This window comes from Spinacia oleracea, chromosome 6 (genome assembly GCF_020520425.1).
Source record: "Spinacia oleracea cultivar Varoflay chromosome 6, BTI_SOV_V1, whole genome shotgun sequence".
Lineage (NCBI taxonomy): Eukaryota > Viridiplantae > Streptophyta > Magnoliopsida > Caryophyllales > Amaranthaceae > Spinacia > Spinacia oleracea.
The window spans coordinates 4,658,529-4,678,443 of NC_079492.1; positions in this window are offsets into that span (position 1 = coordinate 4,658,529).

The window sequence follows — 19,915 nt, forward strand, 5'->3', positions numbered from 1 at the left end:
TTTTAACTTGCGCCCTCTAATTGAAAAAGACAAACTGAATGCTACCAACTTCCTACAATGGCAAATGGCTGTGAGAATTGTTCTCAGAGCGGAAGGAAAAGAAAGTGTTCTTGACAATCCTCTACCTAAACCCTTGCCAGAAAATGCTACTGCAGCTCAAAAGCGAGCTAGACAAACTCTAGAGGATAACTCCTTGCAAGTAACATGCTTGATGCTTGCTTGCATGGAACCAGAGTATCAAAAACGTTTTGATGGTCTGGATGCCTACAGCATAATCCAGCAACTGAAAACTTTGTTTCAGAAAAATGCTAGATTGGAGAGATTTGAAGCAAACTGCAAACTTCTGGATTCCAAGTTGGAAGAGGGGAAGCCCGTTGGTCCGCATGTGTTCGATTTGATTGGACATTTTCAGACCATGGAGAAATTGGGTTTCCCTTATCCTAAGGACCTGGCAACTGACATAGTCATCAGATCCTTGCCTGAAGATTTTCATAACTTTAAGTTGAACTTCTACATGCAAGGAGGGGAGGCTACCCTGCAAGAGTTGCATGGTTCACTAATTCAGGCTGAGAGAAACTTACCAAGTAAACCTAAACATAAGGATGTTCTAATGGTTAGTAAAGGTAAGCAGTTCAAGAAGAAAGGGGCTCCCATGAAGAAGAACAAGGGCAAGGTAGTTGCCAATGAGAACTCTTCAACCAAGCCAAAGGCCACTCCCAAGGCTAAGGTAGCTGCTCAACATGAGTGCTACCACTGCCACAAGATTGGTCATTGGAAGAGGAACTGCCCCAAATATCTGGAGGATAAGAAGACTGGTGCTTTAACTTCAGGTATCTATGTCATAGAAGTTAATTTAGCTACAACTGCTTCTTGGGTATTTGATACCGCTTGCGGATCTCACATTATTGGTAATGTGCAGGGACTAAAAAGAAGTAGGAGCTTGAGCAAAGGCGAAGTGATCTCCGAGTAGGCAATGGAGCAAGAGTTGCTGCTTTAGCTGTAGGAGATTATAGTTTACGCTTGCCTTCTGGTTTAATATTAGAACTTAATAATTGTTATTACGTTCCAGTTATTACCAAGAACATAATTTCTATTCCGATTTTGGATTCGGAAGGTTTTTCATTTCAAATTATGAATAATTGTTGTTCAGCATATTTGAATGGTATGTTCTATGTCTCTGCTAAATTATCAAATGGTTTATATGTACTAGACTTACAAAACCATATCTATCACATAGAAAACAAGAAACACAAACCAAATGATTTGAACCCTACTTACCTATGGCATTGTCGATTAGGCCATATAAGCTCAAAGCGCATAGTGAAACTTCATAAGGATGGAATTCTCAAATCATTTGATTTTGAATCATGAAGTATGTGAATTTTGCTTAATGGGAAAAATGACAAAGTCTCCTTTCACAGGCTCAAGTGAAAGGGCCAATGATCTTTTAGCCCTCATACATACTGATGTTTGCGGACCTATGAGTACTTTGGCTAGGGGAAGGTACGGGTATTTCATTACTTTTACTGATGATGTGAGCAGATTTGGATATGTTTACCTCATGCGACATAAGTCGGAATCCTTTGAAAAGTTCAAGGAATTCCAAAATGAAGTACAAAACCAACTTGGAAAGAAAATTAAAGCATTGCGATCCGATCGTGGTGGTGAATATTTATCTCAAGAGTTTGGTGATCATTTGAAAGATTGTGGAATACTTTCGCAATTGACTCCACCAGGGACACCACAGTTGAATGGGGTTTCCGAAAGAAGGAATCGAACTTTATTAGATATGGTTTGGTCCATGATGAGTCTTGCTAACCTTCCTGCCTCATTTTGGGGATTTGCACTTGAAACAGCGGCATTCACACTCAACAGAGCTCCGTCCAAAGCAGTAGAAAAGACGCCATATGAGATGTGGACTGGAAAAGTTCCAAAATTGTCTTTTCTAAGGACATGGGGTTGTGAAGTTTATGTAAAACGTTTACTTTCTGATAAGCTTTCACCCAAGTCCGATAAGTGTCTTTTTATGGGTTACCCAAAACAGACTAAGGGATACTACTTCTACAACCAAAGCGAAAACAAAGTGTTTGTTGCTCGCGATTGTGTCTTTCTGGAAAAGGAGTTTATTTCCAGAAAAACAAGTGGGAGTAATGTATATCTCGAAGAAATTCGAGATGAGCAACAAATGGATGAGGTTCACACCTCGTCAGAGACGACCCAACATGAAAATGCTCAGGAGGCGGTGCATTCCATTCATGCGCCTTCTACCGTCCCACTTGGAGATAATCCATGCGAAGTCCCTCAACCTAATGAGGTGGAAACTTCTCCTGTTGTCCCCCAACGTAGGTCTAGTAGGACCGTCATTCCGTCAAAGAGATATATTGATTTCCTTTTGACTGAAAGTTCTGAAATAGATATTTTAGAACATGAGGAACCTACTAGCTACACAAATGATTTGACGAGTCAAGACTCCGAGAAATGGCTTGAAGCCATGAGATCCGAAATGGATTCGATGTTTGAAAATCAAGTATGGGACTTGGTTGCTTTGCCTGATGGGGTTAAACCCATAGGTTGCAAATGGATTTTCAAACTGAAAAAGGACAAAGATGGAAACATTGATGTCTTTAAGGCAAGGCTAGTGGCAAAAGGTTTTAGACAAATTCATGGTATTGACTATGAAGAAACCTTCTCACCAGTAGCCATGCTGAAATCCATTAGGATAATTCTTGCGATTGCTGCCTTTCATGACTATGAGATCTGGCAGATGGACGTCAAAACCGCTTTCTTGAATGGGTTCTTGAAAGAGGATGTGTACATGACACAACCACAAGGTTTTGAAGATCCAAACAGTCCAAGAAAAGTTTGCAAGCTTAAGAAGTCCATTTATGGGCTTAAGCAAGCATCCCGGAGTTGGAACCTCAGATTTGATGAGGCAGTCAAATCTTTTGGCTTCCTCAGAAATGAAGAGGAATCTTGTATATACAAGAAGTTGAGTGGGAGTAGTATTGCTTTCCTAGTCTTGTATGTGGATGACATACTTCTCATAGGAAACGACAAGACCATGCTTGAGTCAGTCAAGGAATGGCTTAAAAGTTGTTTTTCCATGAAAGACCTAGGAGAAGCTGAATACATCTTGGGAATAAGGATCCATAGAGATAGATCCAAAAGGCTGATTGGACTTAGCCAAGAGACTTATATTGATAAGGTTCTTGCAAGGTTCAAGCTGGAAAACTCCAAAAGAGGTTTCATTCCCATGCAACATGGCATTTCACTTGGCAAGACTCAGTGTCCTTCGACACCTGATGAGGTCAAGCGCATGAGTAATGTTCCTTATGCCTCTGCAGTAGGGTCCATTATGTATGCCATGGTATGCACTCGACCGGATGTTGCATATGCTTTGAGTATGTGCAGCAGATACCAGTCAAACCCAGGAGAGGCGCACTGGATGGCAGCAAAGAATATCCTTAAGTACTTAAGAAGGACTAAGGATGATTTCTTGGTCTATGGTGGAGATAATGAGTTGGTTGCCACTGGATACACCGATGCAAGCTTCCAAAGTGACAAAGATGATTTCCGATCACAATCTGGTTTCATATTTTGTCTCAATGGAGGGGCTGTGAGCTGGAAGAGTTCTAAGCAGAGTACCATCGCAGATTCTACAACAGAGGCTGAGTATATTGCAGCAAGTGATGCAGCAAAAGAAGCTGTTTGGATCAAAAAGTTCATTAGTGAACTTGGTGTAGTTCCTAGCATTGAAAATGGCATTGAGTTGTATTGTGACAACAATGGTGCCATTTCCCAGTCCAAGGAACCCAGATCGCACCAAAAATCCAAACATGTGCTCAGGAGATTCCATCTTATTCGAGAGATCGTTGAAAGAGGGGATGTGAAAGTAAGCAAGGTTCATACTGAGGATAACGTGGCTGATCCTCTGACTAAACCGCTTGCTCAACCTAAGCATGAGAGTCATACTAGGTCTATGGGGCTTAGGCATATGGGAGAATGGCTTTAGTTTGTTTACTTTATGTTTACAATTGTAAAGACATTTATTATGCTTTGAATGTTTATCAATAGAAGTTCATTCTTATTTAATTGTTTGGTTTAGTATTAAATAAAATGTCCAAATAACTTGTGTTTTCAAATAGGATTATCGAAAACGTTTTGATAATGGAACCCTATAAAGTGAACTGAAATCACAACTTATTAAGTCCCTAGTCTAAATCACTAAATTGGACATAAGTGATTTATGTGAAGACTAGCATGTAATTAATTGATAGTGCAGTTCCATGGGCTATGGAGACATAGGGATGTCTAATTGATTATATGGATGTATACTTGATGCATTGAGACTTGACCTAACTAGATTCTAAAAGTAGAATCAAACTTCTATATTTAGTGGATTCCTTAGACATGAGTATGTCTTAATAACCACGAGACAATTAGTTTAACTTTGACGCTGTTAAACGCCGCACCGTAAAAGGAGGTTATAAAGGCAGTGATCAGGTGGGCTAAGAATTGAGTGGGAGTTATGGTCATACAAGAGTGAATAAGTCCTCCTATTTGATAGGAATGGTGTCTGGGCCTCTTGATGAGCGAGAACTGAAAATTGCATGGCCATGCGGAATGGGATTAAAAGTTAATCTTTATTTGAACAGTTCGAACTCGGCGATCAAGAAACTAGAATTTGAGAATAACAGTGTGTTATCAAATTTTGGCATTAAGAGACTTAAGGAATTTAGCATTGCGTTCTTGTCTTCGGACAAGTGGGAGATTGAAGGAATTATGTCCTTAGACATTTCCGGCAATTACTAAATATAAATAGGAATTAATTATGAAGATAATAAATTAATTATTTTAGTAATCATATTTGCTTGCTAGAGAATAAATGTGATTAGTAGGACAATATTGATTGGACCTACAACTAAAATATATTAATCCTATAAGGTCACACATATAAGCACTAATTGGAATGGGCCCAAAAGGTCCTATGGCAACCGGCCTGCTAAGAGAAATAAGGTTGGACTTTGTGTTAACTTAAAAGCCCTAAACATTATAATAGTTATAATGTCAGGGATTCAATAACTACGTTCAATTGAATATCAGACAAAAAAAAAAAGGAAACACAAAAAACCCTAACTGTGATTCTCTAAACGCCGTACATCCCAAACAAAGCAAGAGACAAATTGTGATCGTTCTCTTCCGTACTAGCATACGCAGGGCCGGCTCCGAGAATTTGGTGGCCCTGTGCTAAGCTTTTTAAGAAGCTCATATGAGGCCCCTAAACAAATTTTGAGCGCAATTATTAACTATAAACATATTATTTATTAATTTGTTTTGGTAAATAAGATTTTTTTTTTACTGCACCATCAACAAATTAACAAAACTTAATTTTTTTGTGTGTACTCACTGCAGTCAGGCAGCATGTACACCACTATACCATCAACAAATTAAAAGCACAAGCACGCAGCAGAGCAAGCATCACTGCAGTAGTAGAGCACAGCAACAACACACCATCAACAAATATACAATGCAACATTAACGAACAAATTAATCTAAGTTCAAAACAAACAAATTAAAATAAAAACTAATCTCTTTCAAACGGTGAACAAAAACGTGAAAAATGAAATTTCGGAGACAAAAATATCTAACAATTTTACCCCAAATTAGATGAACAAATAAAATCCGGAAAAACTTAATGTTAAGAAACAAAATCAAACCGACCGGAAAAAAATTGAAAACTGATGAAATAAACACAAAAAGCCATGGAAACGAGAGAAAATATACCTGATTATAGACTTGTAGTTCAGAGCCTTAGTTCCAACTGCATCGTTATTGAAGGAATGAACGGCTCTTTGAATTGAAAATAATTCGAAGTAGATATTGATATTTAAGAGATCTTAAATCTTGATACATATATAAATATATGAAATTTATCCGTTGAACACCATGAATTTAGATGGATATTTTCAAAAAATGAATTGATGGAGAGGAAAAACAAGGATGAACGGTACTAAGGTTGGAGAAGATTCAGTCAATTAGAGTATTAAGGGAATTAAAAGAATTAATTGACAGATTTTTGGAAATCAAATCACGAGGAGGAGAGAGAATAAGAATTTGAAGAGTTATTTTGGGAAGTTGGGGTTTGCAGGTTTGACTGAACTCACGGGGAAGGGAGGAAGAAGATGCTTTAATGTTTTTTTTTTTTTTTTTTTTGTTTCAATGTAACTGTGAAGAAAATTTTTTGGGCCCCCTAAATTTTGGGCCCGGTGCTGTGTATCCGACCGGACCTCCCAATGGCCGGGCCTGAGCATACGTGGGATTCAATTCGTGCTTGTGGACTGAGTAGAGGAGCAACAAGTGGGGCTCTAAGATCTTCGAAGCTTGCATACGAACGGTAGAACACGATTCAAAGGTGATTATTCTTTCGACTTAATCTGATCTCTATACTATTGTTATGCATGAGATCCTGTGATAGATGTTAGGAAATTGTTTCCTGAAATTCCGCTTTATGCATCTGTATGTTCCTACACAAACTAGACAAACAAATCATTCAAGGGAATGTTCAAACCCTTCTGTGTATCCCTACCAATCAAATCTTCTACCTTCTTCACCGTACAACTTTTATCCATACAATAAGCCACTTTTAAACTCTAATTTTATTTCTACTAAAACTCCTTTTTTTTTTATAACATAACAATACGGAGGTGTGGTGTTAATTTCCTCTACTAAAACTTTTTTTTTTTTTAATAATAATTAAAGTTCTTTTTGAGGTTGGCATGAGTGGTTAAGGGCATCTTGCTTCTTAATCAAGGTCTCGGGTAAAAATCTTTACTGGGAGGGATGATTCCCATCGAGATACCCATGCAAACTCACGCGGGAGATTAGTCCACTCGCCGAAGGCGGTGGGAACTCCTCATAGTAGAACCAAAAAAAAAAACAGTTCTTTTTTCACTTTTAGATATCCATTAAAACACAAACTTTAATCTGTATCAGTTTGTTATAATCTCAAATTTATTTTATGCTAAAACTCCTTTTTTTTTAGTAAAAATAAAAAATTATGTTATTGGTGTAAACCCTATTGTGTGTATATATATAGGTTTATTACGGTGCACTAAAAGATATCCATAACAAAAACAAAACAAAACAAAAAAAGATGGGAGAAGTCCCTATTGACCAACACAAGTACGTAATTGCCATTATTTTACTATCTTGATTTTTTGACTAATTACCTGAAATACCCTCAAAGAATACTCTGTAAACATTAGCCAACTAACTAATTATGGTTGGTTACATTGATGAATCGTAAACATAGGCATTAATTAATTTAATTAGGATTGTGATGGTTTTTCTTTTCTATTTTGATATTATCATTTCCAAAATTAAAATAGCTTAATTCATGTACTCCAGAATTGTATTTTATTTGGGCACGTATAAGACATAAGTACATAACTTTAAATTACAAATTGAGGATTTAAACATATAAATGACCTATTACACATAAGCCTTTACTTTCTTTGTCTTAACCACCCGTTTAAGGCCCAATCGGTAATTTTGATACTTTATAACTAATATAGACCAACTAACTAATTAATTTTTTTTAATAGGAACTAACTAATTAATTATGTCCACAAATTTGTTTCACAGTACCCAACCATATACTCCGTAGTAATTGTTAAAGATCCATACTACTATAAATGTGTTATATTTATTACTCCCTCCGTCTTTTTATTTTATTTTATTTACGTTTTCCTTTTTGGGTGTCTCAGAATGTTCTTTACATTTCTTTTTTTATTATCACATAAATGATTCAATATTCTATAAAAATTTGTGTCCAATTATTATTTTAATCAATTAAATTCATTGGGTCATTTAATTTCTCACACCTTTTTTTTGTTTTGGTTCTACTACGAGGAGTTCCCACCGCCTTCGGCGAGTGGACTAATCTCCCGCGGGAGTTTGCATGGGTACCTCGATGGGCAGCATCCCTCCCAGTTGAGATTTTTTCCATTCCCAAGGCTCAACCCGAGACCTTGGTTAAGGAGTAAGAGGCCCTTAATCACTCATGTCAACCTCAATTGGTAATCTCTCACACTTTTCTATTGAGACATTAACTTTTTCTCAGTTTCCAATATCAGAATTTTGATAAGAGTAAAAACATTATAAATAAACATAATTTTTCTCGTTTACATAAAAAACTTAGAAGAATCTCAATGCACATTAATTAGTCGTTAAAACGCGTGCAAAATTCCAAACGTAAAAACTAAAAGAGACGGAGGGCAGGGGCGGATCTTCTGTCTGGCGGGCAAGGGCCTGCCCCCCCCCCCCCCCTCAAATCTTGGCCCAAACCAAACAGTAACAAGTACTCCCTCCAACTCTATTTGTTTTTTACGTTTGGTATTTTGCACACGTTTTAACGACTAATTAATGTGCATTGAGATTCTTCTAAGTTTTTCATGTAAACGAGGAAAATTACGTTTATTTATAATGTTTTCACTATTATCAAAATTTTGATATTGGGAAAATGAGAAAAAGTTAATGTATTTATGGAAAAGTGTGGGGATTAAATTACCTAATGGATTTAATTGGTTAATATAATAGTTGACACAAATTTTGATAAAATATTAAATAATTTATGTGATAATATAAAAGGAAATGTAAAGAACATTTTGAAACACCCAAAAAGAAAAACGTAAAAAACAAAAAGAGACGGAGGAAGTAAATGAGTAAAACAGGCCCAATACATGTTATTTGGCCCCCGTGAAAACTGGGCAACAGTAGCGCATGGAACAACACGGAGTGTTTACATCTGATTTCTTTAATAAAAAGTGTTAAATTTGGGTGGGTCCCAAGCATAAAGATTAGAAAAAGAGAGAGAAAAAGACAGGAAAGAGATAAGGAGCAGTAAAACTAATGACCAATGAGAAAAGAAGAGAGAGAAAGAGAGTAATATATTGATCGGATTTTTCATGAAATGACCCCTAGGTTTGCGTTAATGCACCAAATACCCCTAATGTTTTCCGAATGCACGAAATACCCCTGACGTATGCAATAATATCACAAAATACCCTTGTTGACCATTTCCCGTCCATTCCGTTAAGTCTCCGTTAGCATGAATTTACTTTTTTGCCCTTACTCAACCATTTTCTTTACTAATCCTAATATTAACCCTTAATTATATTAATTAAACCCAAAAAAAGAATTAACTACTATTATTTTAAAAAAACACAAAACTTTTTTTGGGGCTTTCTTTCACTTGCTCTTCTTCACTTCACACTCTTCCCTTCACGCCAACATTCATCATCATCATCAATCATCATCTTCTTTTTTTTCTTCTTCCACCATCATCATCTCTACAATCTTTCTTCCACCTTGTCATTCTCTTTCCTCAAACCCAAATTATTGAAACCCAAATTATTTCCTCAAACCCAGATTATTCCTCAACCAGATTGTTAATTCAAACCCAAATTATCCCTCAAACCCAGTTGATTTCAACCCAAATTATAAATCTTCAACCTCAAACAAATTGAATTTGGAGGAGAGATAATCAAAGGATGTTGATGGGGTGTCTTTGTTTGGGCTCTTCCCTAATTAAAACCCAAATTTTACTGGAAAAAAAAAACAAACCCCAAACCTTCTTCTTCTTCCTTCTGCTACGCTTCTTCTTTACCATTAAAATCCAAACCTCCTTTCTCTTTCCTCTTTCTCTGATCCATCACTTACCCACCTCCATCACTTACCCACAGTTCGGCCATCTCTACCACCACTCCACCCTCTCTCCTCCCAACCGCCATCTCCACCACCACCCCGCCCTCTCTCCTCCCAGCCACCTCCATCATCGCTCTAGCACAGTTCGACTTTCCAATTTTCCGCCTATTACTGATTTTTTCATCAATGCTTTTGTAAAAATTGAACTCTAGATCTGGTGTAAAAGTTGAATTTGGTAGTGGAATTTGGTATTGGAGGAGAGAGAAAGGGGAAGAAAAGATGAGGGACCAAAGATGGTCATTGAATGAAATTGAGGGGATAGAAATACAGTAGCAGGATTTGAGAATTGAGAGTGGGAGTGAGTGAAAGAGAGTGAGATCGAATTGGGGATGAAATTTAGAATTCACATTGGGGCTTCCATTGATTTCTGCATCTAGTTTGATGATTTTTGTTGTTCAAAGGAGATAATGATGTTGTTGATGATGATGAGTGGAGATGTAAAATGGAAGAGGAGATGAGATAAGGAGGAGGAGAGTAAAAAAAATAAAAAGTAAAACTTTATTAAAGGTAGGTTAAATTGTTAATTAGGGTTAAATTGAATCAATAATAAGTTGATTAGGCGTTAATGACTAACGGCGTTAACGTCCGTTAGCCTAATGGGCACTTTTTGTTATTATCCCATACCTCGGGGGTATTTGGTGCATTCTGGAAACATTAGGGGCATTTGGTGCATTAACGCAAACCTCGGGGTCATTTCATGAAAAATCCGTATATTAATATATAGAGAGAAATATAAGGAGTAGCAGAACTCAATTATGAATTTGTGATATTCCTTACTAGCTTAGTATTTCCAAAATACGAAGTGATTCCCTTAAAAATGTTTTGCTTTAAGCTAAATTAACAATTACTCTAAAAAAAAAAACTAAATTAACAATAATGTGTTACATGTTTATAATTGAGTTAGAATTTGCGATTTGTATCTACTTGAATTTGCGGAATAGAATTAAATGTTTTCGTTTCGGCCCCCTAAGAAAAGTGGTCAAGATCCGCCACTGGCGGAGGGAGTAATAAATATAACACATTGCCACGTGATGTTTTCCGTTCTTGAAAAATAGGAGGTTTCTATAATAGGAAAAAACAAAAATGCTAGGGAGCATGTTAAGTATTTATAATATTTAGGAAAGCCCGACCTAATGTTGGGGACAATAATTTATCTCATCAGTATGTACCTTGGGAAGCACGGACACGCCATCAGGCTGCCGTGTCCCGTGTCCGACACGTATTGGACACCGACACGCCTTGGACACGCGGAAATATGTGTCCGACACGCGAAATCACGTGTCCGATTATTTTTGAAAAATTAGGACACGAGACACACGACCGGATACACGATGGACACGTCTTGGACACGTCTTTGTAGACACCTACTTTTGTCCCCATTCCCGCAAGGGAAAGGTTCGATGATGAAAGCATAAAAACTCCACTTGACAACGCATCTCCTATAAAATAAACGAATCTCGATTCCCCATTTCATTTCACCCGAAACCTGCTATTTATGGAAACCTGCTAAAAATAGTAACTGCCGTAAAAGGTAGCTTCTAAAAGTGGCAAATCATAAAAGATAGAAACCTGTCAGAATTAGGTGTTGTACTCCAACATAAATCCTAAATGAGATAGAAAACCGCGAGGATCCTATTCCTAATAGGATTCGGAAATAAGAGTTACGTATTAATTAAAATCCTAACGAGCCTAGAGTTCGTAACGGGCCCAGACGCAATCCGTCACAAAATTGATACGCGCTAAAAGACTCGAATTAATCTCAAACTCTACGGATTTTAGGAATCCGAATCTGACTAAACAAAACTGCCCAGACCCTATTTTCAACGCCTGGCTCTGGGCGCCGAAATCTTCGGCGCCCAGGCCTGGGCGCTGAAAATACCTGGGTACGTCTCTTTTCCTAATTCTTTGTGGATTAGAACTCTGCAATTCTATCTTTCCACAAACTCTTCCCTATAAATAGACCCCTAGTTTCGACGTGAAAGAACACAACAACACATAATATATTCTGAGTATTGACTCTAAACCCCTTAGCCTAAACCTCTCGCTGCGAAACTGTTCACTCGTTCTGTCGCAATCGATCCATAAATCGAACAGAACGTATCCTGTCCCATAATCGAGATTCGTTAAATAAAAAGGAGAAATAGCAAAGTCAAAGTGGTTAGTTTTCTGAGAACCGTGACGCACCTCTCAAGGGTGCGTCGTAATGTGTCCCTTTTCGATGATTTAACTGCTTTCCTCACCCTTTTTATGAACTGTTAAACTAACCTAATCTGATTGTTCTATCACGCCTAACAAATATAATAGTCTTGAAATCGGATTATCATGCTAGGTCCCTTAATGTTATTTAAATCAGATAATCACGATCGAATTAGTATTATATGTTGCATATTGCTAAAATTAACTCAGGTTAGTTTAATAGTTAACGCATGTCCCTTCAATTATTTATGCTGAGCTAGTAAGGATATCCTGCCTCTGGAGTTACCGACGAGCGAATTACTCCTCTCGGTAGTTACATGTCAGCTGCTGATGCTGAGTTTCTGATCAGAAGTGTCTCAAACCAGGCATGGTTCTGTAGTCAAAGCAACTAGATGATTCGACCCGAACACTCAATCTCTACCCTGCGGGTGTATATTGAGAGATCCCCACACCAGGGATCACAAGGGAACCTACGGCCGTCGTGGTCAAACATGATTGCACTCCCTTTATGTCACGATAACCGGGTTTTGTCAGTTTTTCTCATTATCGTTAAAAACTGAATGGCGATTCCTTTATTACTAGTCAATTGGGTGTATACTCACAGGAAATCCAATTACATTTGATTGAATAAAAAGAATCGTCACACCCACAAGGGACAAGGTCACGCATTAGCCTCGCGCTTTTTCAACCCCCCTCACAGTGGCGACTCCACTGGGGATAATGAAGGAAATACTCGTGCTTGTAGGTAATCAAAATAGCCGAAGGGTGAAACGATCCTACCCCGCGTTTATTTCCCCATCAAGTTGGGACGACCTGAAAATCAGCATATTAATGTGAACGGGCAGAACATCATAACGAATCTCGGCTCCCTCGGGAGTTGGGACTAAGGATACCTTTTTTCGCCAATAGGGGGGTGCATACGCCGCGCATGTTTCCCACTCGGTACTTGTGCAGGTAGTACACCTATCCCGAACCCAATCGCTCGCCCATTAGGTCCCTCTCGCCTGCATGCCCCCTTGGCTTGCACTTGCGGGTTGGCCTCTTGAGCGAAATTCGTCCGTTGAAGACACTACCTCGACCGGGGCATGTGTTGGATCTACGATAGAAGCAGTACCAAGCCAGGCGCAAATACTACCCATAGAAGCCTTTCATAAACTACGTGGCATATTTAATTTTCAAATCCATGTTTGTAATGTAGTTATGTGTAGCGAAATATGTGATTGTGTGTGACAAACTATCCTAGAAAACCAACGACCTTAAAAAAACTGCCCAAGCATTCATAGACTAATTTGCCAAAGAGTTATACCGAAACACGTGTTCCGCAAACCCGAATGATCGCCACAAAATAAGCGACGCTCGGGATGGCCTGTAACGAATCCCACAAAACGCTGCCACGCGTAAAGGACGTTATTAGGCAAGCACGCAAATCGAAGTCTCATAAACAAAAGGCAGGAAACGAGAACCAGCGAGGGACGCATTTTCAACGCCCCAGGCTGGGCGCCAGAATTTCTCACGCCCCTAGCTGGGCGCTGAAGTTGCTGCTTAGCCGTCTGGTCAGGCACAGCAGCTTCGGTGCCCGCACGAAAGGAAAATACGTAGCAAAAAATATTCATAAAAAAAAGAATTGCTACGAGGGCGTAAGAAAAGCACTCGATTTCAAAAGCGACCCGCGAAAAATTAATAACTCTTTGCGTCGTTGTTAGGCCTCCTACGACGGCAATGCTCGACACTAAAAGTCTACCAAGCAAATAATCATGAATGTCACACGGGCAGAGATTTTCAAAAACATAAAGAGTTCAAAGTGCACACATAACAGTCCAAATATACTAGTCCGACTTAAGGTTAGTCATAGAATGCCTAAAAAACCGACTCACGAAACTGAAGGAAATAGTGCCATTGGTCCAAGTATGCATATAATATTAAGTCTAATAAATGCGGTTCAGTATTAATTAACAAGTTAATAATTCAGTGAGATCAAGTGAGCTGAATGCCTGACTAGAGGCCGCTTCAGTTCAAGTGGAATTAATTATATTAATCCACAGCTTACTCTTGACTGAACCCGTAGGGTCACACAAATAGTACGTAAACGGATCAAGTATTTAATGGCATTAAATACTCCATCTATGGATATTCGGAATCGACGGATCTTGGTTTCAGTGGGAGCTGAGATCGTCACAGGCAAGAAATGAATACTCCGGAAACGATGATATTGCCGGAAACGGAAATATGGATCGTATCGGAAATATAAATATTATCCAAGTCGTAGATGTTGCCGGAAACGGAAACATGGTACGTATCGGAAAATATTATCGGAAATGGAAATATTGCCGGAATCGGAAATATTGCCGGAAACGGAAATATTGTCAGAATCGGAAATATTATCGGAATCGGAAAATAATTCCGGAAACGGAAATATTAAATATTTGTTCGAAACGGAAATTAATTCCGGAATCGGAAATATTAAATGTTGTTCGTATCGGAAATGAATTCCGGAATCGCGAATTTAATCGGAAGCGTATCGTACGAATTAGCATCGGACGAGGCCCGCTAGACGAAGGCCCAGCACGAAGCCAGGCCATCGCCCAGCGAGCCGCACGCAGCAACGCACGCCTCGACCAGGCCCAGCGCAAGGCCAGGCCCAGCCAAGGGCGCGCGCGCGCGCAGCACCGCACATGGGCTGTGCGCTTGTCGTGGGCCGCAAGGCCTGCGCGGGTGCACGGCTTGTACGATGCGTGTGCGGGAAATCCTAATCCTATTAGGATTCGTGCGAAGATTAAAATCCTAATCCTATTAGATTTGCTTTGTTATTTAGAGTCCTAATAAAGTTCTAATTAACAAATCCACATCCTAGTAGGATTACAATTCCTTTTTCCATACCTCTATAAATTAGGGCCTAGGGTCATTATTTGTATATACGATTCAAGTATTGAAAGTGATTTTTGAGAGCAAAAATTCAGTCATATAATTGCCTACAACAGCCGAAAATTCTATGTACCTTAAGGGCGATTCTAGTTGGTCAAGCTTAAGGCGGATCCGGACGTGCTATGGACTATCTACGGAGGGACGACATTTGGAGTCCTAAAGACTTGTTCTTGTTCGGTTCGGGCGCAGCTAGGGAAGGCACGCAACAAAGTGTATGCATCTAAACTATGCTAAATGATTATGTGTAAATAATATGCTTTCCTGGCTTTATGGTTTTTCCGCATGATTTATGAATTGTCATATGAATCATAACCTAACAGTGGTATCACGAGCCTCTTATTATTTTCATAATCTAAATTGCATGAACATGGTTAAATATTACAAATTTGCAAGAATTAAAAGGGGTGATTAATTTTCGTAATTGTTAATTAATTGCAAATTGCGTTTATTTAATTATACGTACGCAGTTTTTCGGCAGTTTCTTCGTTACTCATCCAAATCGAGTGATTTTTGTGTCAATTCCGCATGTAAAAGGCATTCTAAAATTTTGACAAAACTAGCATTTTTCGGCCGAACCCAGAATTCTCAAATTCGAAGCCTAACTATGACTTTTCGAAGGTTTTAGTTTCTCGAATGCAAAATTTCGTAAATTTAAGATGTTAAATTAAATATTTGCGATTCTTGTTGATAAATCTATAATTTTTGATTGACCTACTGTATATGTTTAACAAGTTTGAATGCCTAGCCTTGTTAATTATGCAATCTAATTTGTAATTATGATTAATTTGTTGAAAATTGGAATAATTTAGAATTAATTTGATTTTCATAATTAGTTATAATTTAATTAGATACCTATGATTAAAAACCACCATAAAAATTGTAAATTTATGTTAAATTTTAAATTTTTATGACCAAGACTTGAATCCATGTTAATCGGAAATCAATTGAATAATAAATTTTCGATTTTTCGCCCTAAAATTATGAAATTAATATTATTTATTAATTAACCATTAATTTTTAATATAAATTTTAAATTTTTATGCGATTCGCTCATATAACTTGCACGCACAAAGCAATGGACGCTACGTGTTACCCTTAAGGTTTGTTGTATAGTGCGGGCATGTGACCACAAGCAAGGGAGCTCGTCGCCCATGCGGTACGAATGCAATGAGCAAGGCCATGGTGCACGAGCACAAGGCAGCAGCCCTGCCTTGTGTCGTGGGCTGTGGGCGATGGGCGAATGGGCGAGGGGCGAGAGCAAGGCACGAGCAGTCGCGTGTGGGCAGCAAGCGTGCTGCGCCACAGCGCGCACTGCCTCGCGCAAGCAGTGCACAGCCTCGCGCGCAGCGAGCGGAAGCTCGCGTGCCACGAGTGCTACGCCCCAGCATCGATCGCTCGCGCGCAGCGAGCGCTATTGTGCGTGCGACAAGCGTTGCGCCGAGCGATGGCGTGCAACGTGCTTGTTGCGACGTGCGACGAGCGCTGCGCCCAGCGATGACAAGCAGCTTGCTTGTTGCGACGTGCGACGAGTGCTGCGCCCAGCGATGGGCTGCGGCAGCATGCTCGTGCGTCTAGCGCTGGCGCGCGCAGCGAGCACCAGCTCGCGTGATGCCTTGCGATGGTGAGCAGCACCGATGCGACGCAGCGCATGGGCTGCGCGCACATGGCTAGCGATGGCTGTGTGCGTGAGGCCCATGGGCGTGCGATGCGTGGGATTGTTGCGTTGCGATTAGATCGTTTTGAAATTTTAATTTGAAAATTTCAGTTTACGTAATTTTAATTAATTTTAAAATTAATAATTTAAATTATTTTCTTGGATTTTAATTTTGAATATTGTAATTATAATAAATTTTATTTATTCTAATTATTTTACTAAAATTAAAATCATGAATTAATTTAAAAACGACTGAAATTAAATTAAACTTTTTGGATTCAATTATAAATCTATATGAGCTTTAAATTTTAATTAAATTTGTATGTTTCCGGTTAGACTAGAAATACATTTTTATGTTTAAAATTAGTAAAGCATATGAATTTATTGGTTTGAGTGGGAGCCCCTTTTAGTCATAAACTCTTGATTAGGTCTACAAATCCTTAAGGTTAAAACAACTTGATTAGAATTAATAAGGACTGAATAATTTGTAGATTATTGGTGCCCTTGATTAATTGCCGCAAATGTTTATGTGATGCATAATGTGTTTTACTAACCAGCTATGTGGGCCATTCATGATAATGAATGGGTGAATGGTATATATATTGTATATGTACTGTTTTGCAGGTTATGAAGTGACTAGTATGGCCCAAATAGGATAGAAAATATGGTCTGCGTACCATTAATTTGAATGTAATTGGTCTAAAATACCAAGTTGTTTTTGAATTCAAAAATGGTCTGCGTACCATCAAATAGTTGTAATTAGTTTTAATTATAGCTTATTCTATTTGAAGAAAATGGTGCCTCCCACGAAGATTTTCAAGACGGACTTTGAAGTCAAATCTTCAAGATGAAGTCGGGCCATACTAGATCACATTTATCTTATGCATGTTTTAAGTTATTTATTGCTTTTAAATATGTCTTAAAATGCATGAGATCAAAAGCTTGATTATGTTGCATGATTAAGGATTTTAGTTCACTTAAAATCTAACCAACATAGTAAGAGCCTTAAGTTTCAAACTTAAAAATTGAGTTAAAAGGTGCCATGCCAAAATATACACTTGCTTGGATATCCTTTACATCAATCTAGTAATAGTTTTTGCTCAGCGAGGTGTTACTTATTGGTCCTAAAGGGGCAAGGTACACAAATAATTGTGAGTACATGTTAGTTTTGGTGAAACTCAACGATATAAGTAAGGAGTCCTTTTATGTCGTGGAAAATTTCAACGCCCCAGGCTGGGCGCCAGAATTTCTCACGCCCCTAGCTGGGCGCTGAAGTTGCTGCTTAGCCGTCTGGTCAGGCACAGCAGCTTCGGTGCCCGCACGAAAGGAAAATACGTAGCAAAAAATATTCATAAAAAAAAGAATTGCTACGAGGGCGTAAGAAAAGCACTCGATTTCAAAAGCGACCCGCGAAAAATTAATAACTCTTTGCGTCGTTGTTAGGCCTCCTACGACGGCAATGCTCGACACTAAAAGTCTACCAAGCAAATAATCATGAATGTCACACGGGCAGAGATTTTCAAAAACATAAAGAGTTCAAAGTGCACACATAACAGTCCAAATATACTAGTCCGACTTAAGGTTAGTCATAGAATGCCTAAAAAACCGACTCACGAAACTGAAGGAAATAGTGCCCTTGGTCCAAGTATGCATATAATATTAAGTCTAATAAATGCGGTTCAGTATTAATTAACAAGTTAATAATTAAGTGAGATCAAGTGAGCTGAATGCCTGACTAGAGGCCGCTTCAGTTCAAGTGGAATTAATTATATTAATCCACAGCTTACTCTTGACTGAGCCCGTAGGGTCACACAAATAGTACGTAAACGGATCAAGTATTTAATGGCATTAAATACTCCATCTATGGATATTCGGAATCGACGGATCTTGGTTTCAGTGGGAGCTGAGATCGTCACAGGCAAGAAATGAATACTCCGGAAACGATGATATTGCCGGAAACGGAAATATGGATCGTATCGGAAATATAAATATTATCCAAGTCGTAGATGTTGCCGGAAACGGAAACATGGTACGTATCGGAAAATATTATCGGAAATGGAAATATTGCCGGAATCGGAAATATTGCCGGAAACGGAAATATTGTCAGAATCGGAAATATTATCGGAATCGGAAAATAATTCCGGAAACGGAAATATTAAATATTTGTTCGAAACGGAAATTAATTCCGGAATCGGAAATATTAAATGTTGTTCGTATCGGAAATGAATTCCGGAATCGGGAATTTAATCGGAAGCGTATCGTACGAATTAGCATCGGACGAGGCCCGCTAGACGAAGGCCCAGCACGAAGCCAGGCCATCGCCCAGCGAGCCGCACGCAGCAACGCACGCCTCGACCAGGCCCAGCGCAAGGCCAGGCCCAGCCAAGGGCGCGCGCGCGCGCAGCACCGCACATGGGCTGTGCGCTTGTCGTGGGCCGCAAGGCCTGCGCGGGTGCACGGCTTGTACGATGCGTGTGCGGGAAATCCTAATCCTATTAGGATTCGTGCGAAGATTAAAATCCTAATCCTATTAGATTTGCTTTGTTATTTAGAGTCCTAATAAAGTTCTAATTAACAAATCCACATCCTAGTAGGATTACAATTCCTTTTTCCATACCTCTATAAATTAGGGCCTAGGGTCATTATTTGTATATACGATTCAAGTATTCAAAGTGATTTTTGAGAGCAAAAATTCAGTCATATAATTGCCTACAATAGCCGAAAATTCTAAGTACCTTAAGGGCGATTCTAGTTGGTCAAGCTTAAGGCGGATCCGGACGTCCTATGGACTATCTACGGAGGGACGACATTTGGAGTCCTAAAGACTTGTTCTTGTTCGGTTCGGGCGCAGCTAGGGAAGGCACGCAACAAAGTGTATGCATCTAAACTATGCTAAATGATTATGTGTAAATAATATGCTTTCCTGGCTTTATGGTTTTTCCGCATGATTTATGAATTGTCATATGTATCATAACCTAACAGTGGTATCAGAGCCTCTTATTATTTTCATAATCTAAATTGCATAAACATGGTTAAATATTACAAATTTGCAAGAATTAAAAGGGGTGATTAATTTTCGTAATTGTTAATTAATTGCAAATTGCGTTTATTTAATTATACGTACGCAGTTTTTCGGCAGTTTCTTCGTTACTCATCCAAATCGAGTGATTTTTGTGTCAATTACGCATGTAAAAGGCATTCTAAAATTTTGACAAAAGTAATATTTTTCGGCCGAACCCAGAATTCTCAAATTCGAAGCCTAACTATGACTTTTCGGAGGTTTTAGTTTTTCGAATGCAAAATTTCGTAAATTTAAGATGTTAAATTAAATATTTGCGATTCTTGTTGATAAATCTTGAATTTTTGATTGACCTACTG